Source organism: Mytilus edulis, chromosome 13 (assembly GCF_963676685.1).
Source record: "Mytilus edulis chromosome 13, xbMytEdul2.2, whole genome shotgun sequence".
Taxonomy (NCBI): domain Eukaryota; kingdom Metazoa; phylum Mollusca; class Bivalvia; order Mytilida; family Mytilidae; genus Mytilus; species Mytilus edulis.
The window spans coordinates 7,014,317-7,019,190 of record NC_092356.1 but is presented as its reverse complement, the minus strand read 5'-3'; the positions used below and the strand labels follow the sequence as shown (position 1 = coordinate 7,019,190).

Below are 4,874 nucleotides of genomic sequence, written 5' to 3'. Positions count from 1 at the left end.
TTGTACTTACACCAGACGTACATTTTGTCTACTAAAAGACACATCAGTGACGCTCGAATCCAAAAAAAAAGGTATATGAAGTACAAAGAGCATTGAGAACCAACATTCCTAAAAGTTTTGCAAAATACAGCTAAGGTAATCTATTCCTGAGGTATATAGCGGATAGTTTTCCGTTTTCTGCTTAATGTCGAGGAGAACCGAGGTCACGAGAGAGACAATAATTTCCAGAAAGGCAGGACTGCTGGGCAACAAAACCCACCCACGTTCCATGTGGAGGACAGAATCAGGACCAGTTCGGTTTGCTACCGTAGAAAATCCAAAAAAGAGGCTATCTCCCTGGTAGACAAGAGAGGTGTCATAATTAAAACTCCATCCCTTGCATCTTTTTTTTATTATATTTTATGTTTTATGTGTCAAAACGTTGTTACTTATTTACTAATCATTGGAATATTATCTCTTTTATAACTGATGTTCATCATTAACAAATCTATTAAACGATACAATCCCTTCTTTTCTAAAAAAAAAAAAAAAAAAAAAAAAAAAACACAAAACAATGCATAACGCAAAAGTCCAAAAAATGTTCTCCATTAACAATACGAAACAAAACAAGCTTTTTCTTTCAGAGGTCGGCATACAATGTTTATGGGTTGAAAGCCTTTTCGAGTACACAGTTTACAACAATTTCATCACTTGGGGTTCGTGTGGATAGTAAAAAAGGTTTTATAATCGACTATTAATGGATTGTTGAGACTTGTAGAAAATTATTAATATTAAAAGAATAAGATTTTTTTTTTATTATAGTGTGTTTTTTTTATTACAGTCGGGTCCAAGAAAAGGGGGGTTCATGTCCCAAATTCCTGTGTAGAAAATCTGAGAATCCTTTTTAAGTGGACATAAGTCTGAGATAGAGTGGTTTTGAGCTGCATATAAAAAAAAAAGATGTGATATGATTGCTAATGAGTCAACTCTTCATAAAAGACCAAATGACACAGAAATTTACAACTATAGGTCACCGTACCAATATATATGCCCATCTTGCAGAGTTTATCGTTTTCATATTCCAATGGTCAACATTCATTTGGTGTGATTGTCTCTTTTTGAAATATTAGTAGTAGGTAAACAATATTTGGTGAATAGAATACAACTTTTTGTAATTGAAAAGTGCACCTGAATGTCTGGTAAGCTCATCTGACACTGACCTCATTTTCATGGATCATTGGTCAACTTTTAGGTATTTTCTGGATACATCTGTTTCTCATGCTACGTACATGCTGACTATGCAGTATCGGCTTTGCTCATTGTTGAAAGCTGTACAGTGATTTATATTTGTTTTGATGAAGTAAATAGAAATTGTGGTGGATATTTTTTCCATAAGATTTCATTAATTAAAATGATTTTCTTTTCAAATGTTTTTTTTTGGGGGGGGGGGGGGGGTGGAGGGGATGAAATTATCCGGGGGAGGATTTTATTTTTTTGTGGTGCCTGGGGTTACAACAGAATTGTGTATTGCTCAAAAACAACAAAAAAGGGTGTACAAACTTTTTTAGGGGGGATAAAGAGTCATTTAGCAACAACATTGTGTGTTGCACAAAAGCACACAACAAAAAAAGAGTGTCCACATTTTTGTAAGGGGGGGGGGGGGGGTAGAGAGTCAATTTGCAACAGCTTAGTGTATTGCACAAAAGCAAAAAATTGAATATAAATTCAAATCATATAACCAATTCTAAGTTCTTTGTCTACAGTTATTTGTGTCCATTATTTAATACTATCCAAATTCAGACCTTATCAAGTGCGAATATTGTGTCAGTTTTTGCCTCAACTGTTCATGGTTGCACCTCTGTGGTCGTATCTAGCTGCGGACTCAGACTAGCAGGTCACTTTATGCAAACTATACATCTCTGACCTATCAAATCACAAAGATAGCAATACTTTTTGTCACTGTATGTTCTACAACCACAAGAAAAACTAAAACCGCATAAGAAGTCATATGAGATCTCGAAATCTATTCAGTTGGTATAAAGCTTTGATATCTCTCCTGCAGATAATGAAATTGAGAAATTCTGGTATCTAATATTATCATATATTGAGATGTGTTGTGATTGACAATGTGACAACTATTCTAAAGATGTCTATGATTACAGATCACCATGCGGTCTTCAACAGTGAACAGAACCCACTCCGTACAGCAAGTTAAAATCAGGAACCGGTGTGACACTATATGATGAAACAATTCAAAAAAAGAAACGTCTTATGTATGCTTAAACATAAGCATATACTAAATAAGGCAATCAACAACATACTGGATAATAGGTCGATAGCTTAGGTCAGGCACATAAATAAACTCATTATAGATACTAGAATCGAAATTTTGTATTTGCGACAGAGGTGCGTTTCGTCTTTAAAAAAGACGTTGGAATCGAAGACAGAATGTTCATGATCGCTCAACCTTTCACTTAAACTGACAAAAATCTCTCTACCGAATAGGAATGATCAAAATCCACATAATCAGTTTTATGAACTTCACCTTTTTAAATTTAACTTGAAGCGCGATATTTTTGTTACATTTTTTAACGATCATATGTCCAGTAAAAAGTAAGGACAAAAAGGTATCATTTGAAGATAAAATCAAAACTAATACAGAGTTCAACTTTAATTCAAAACATATATAGTTCAGCTTCAACGTCCAGTGTGTGGTGTCACGAATCCACTAATCTCTTCCCACCTGAAAAATTACAATTTACATTATTGTTTTATTATTATTATCATTACTTTTATTTTTCATATTTTTTTCTATTATTATTATTATCATCGCTATTTTGTGCATTTTCCCTTTTATCTTGTTTTGTAATAATTTTTCATATTATGCTACTCGCTTGAGATGGAAAATTATCGCTAGAAACTAAGGAGGCACGTGGAGTTGCTAATGAAATTGACGTGAAATAGACAACGTCGACATATGTAGAACAGCGGTAAAATGATTATCATTGGTAATCTCAACCGTCCCGGCTCAAGCGAGAAAATCAATCTCGTTGAGATGATCAAAGATAATCTATAATAATAATAAAATTATTATTATTATTATCATTATTGTTGTTGTTGTTTTTGTTGTTGTTGTCGTTGTTGTTGTTGTAATTTAAAAACTCAATAAAATAATCTTTTTGATTGTTATTACCAGTTATCTCACCTTTCTATTCAAAGTGTTGTCAATGGCATCTCTTTTTACTCTGTTAAATTCAAGTCTTCCGCGTGGAGGAACTCCACTAGCTGTTACTGCTAAAACTGATAATAGCATCATGCATATCGCACACAGAATCTTGATAATTTTCATATTGCAGAGGTTGACCTAAATGATAAATAATAATTCTTCTTATTATTATTATAATTGTTGTTGTTGTTATTGTTTTTATTATTATTATTATTATTATTATTATTATTATTATTATTATTATTATTATTATTATTATTATTATTATTATTATTATTATTATAAAACTCGATATGTATTATCAATTCTTTTGTTTTGTCATTACCAGTTATCCTACGGCAATTTAAAAAGTGTTGTCATTAGCATATTTTTTTATCCTGTTTTTTTTCATACCGTCCCCAAAGTGGTAATCCACTTGCTATTTCTACTAAAATTGCCATTAGCATCACCAGTATGGCGCACAGTATCTTGAATATTAAAAAAAAGTCCAATGTTGACTTCATTCTGATAGGGATTTATATGTTCACTTTAAGTATATGACAATATATGATAAAATTGTTGTGTGCGCGATTTTCCGAATAATCTTCATCATATACGGTCAAATAATGAAATAAACGATTGGAAAGCAAAATGTGCAGTGTTGAAAATAACATTTCAACATATTTAATCCCCTCTTATAACTCCCTTTTATCAAAAGCTATCGTTCTTTCTATCACATTTTGCTAGTATAGCTTACATGTTGTATAGTTATTTCAAATGTTACTGTAAAATATGATAATTAATGCACAATATTAAACGTAAAGATTGTTAGTTATTGTGAAAATCCTGAAAAGTACATATCAATGTATTATATTTACCTTATTTTTTGGTGTTTAATCGAACAGGGAATGACGGGTGTTTGGGACATATGGCGTTCAGTTGTTTATATATCATTGACACATCTATTCAAAACCGGTTGTCCAGACTACACAAAATAAAACATCAGACACAAAAACTATTGTGTTGTTTGCTGACTAGGAAAATTTTAGTATTCTTTTACGTTTTTTCTGTTGAATTTGTGTCAAATGCACACCAGACTAGTTTAAAAGTTCATGAGCAATATTATAAAGAGTAATTGAGCCGTGCACTTAATTTTAACGTGAATAGACTCTAATTGTGACCGAATAAAGTTTTAGTGCTGTTTTGTGCACAAAGAATTAATAACCGACTGGTTTTTGTGAAAGAAAAAATACCTTATATCTCGTTTTGTCTTTTGAAAAGTTGTTAGTAGATCCACATTCATATTATTAATTACTAAATTTAGAAACAACTTTTTGAAATACAAATAAAATGCATTTGTAATGTTTCCCCCCTTCTTTCGAGTAATGTCCTTATTGTGATATAGCAATGGATTCCGTACATATAATGCTTTGATATCAGTCTCTTTTTTAGTTTGAACAATATTTATTCAGATAATTCATCATAATACGATATTATACAAAGGAAAAAAATATTCAGGATTCAGAAACAAGCAATTTGCTTTTACAAATCTGTCTCCTTTACAAAAATAATACACTTATTGAACAATACATAAATATAAATACTGGCATGCTCTGTGATAAATATATGAATATGAAAAAGGTGAAAGAAGAAAAAAAAGAAGAAAAAATTTAATGAAAAAAAAAAAAAA

The 4,874-nt window shown here is 31.4% G+C and overlaps 1 long non-coding RNA gene across 1 annotated transcript; it reads right to left on the bottom strand.

Annotated features, from left to right (window-relative positions):
* Window positions 1–2,637: 2,637 nt before the first annotated feature.
* LOC139502013 (uncharacterized) lies at window positions 2,638–4,217 on the bottom strand. The gene is made up of 3 exons (XR_011658709.1): window positions 4,063–4,217; window positions 3,185–3,343; window positions 2,638–2,722 (listed from the first exon to the last, which is right to left on the bottom strand). It is a non-coding gene; the product is annotated as an uncharacterized lncRNA (long non-coding RNA).
* Between the last annotated feature and the right edge of the window lie 657 nt (window positions 4,218–4,874).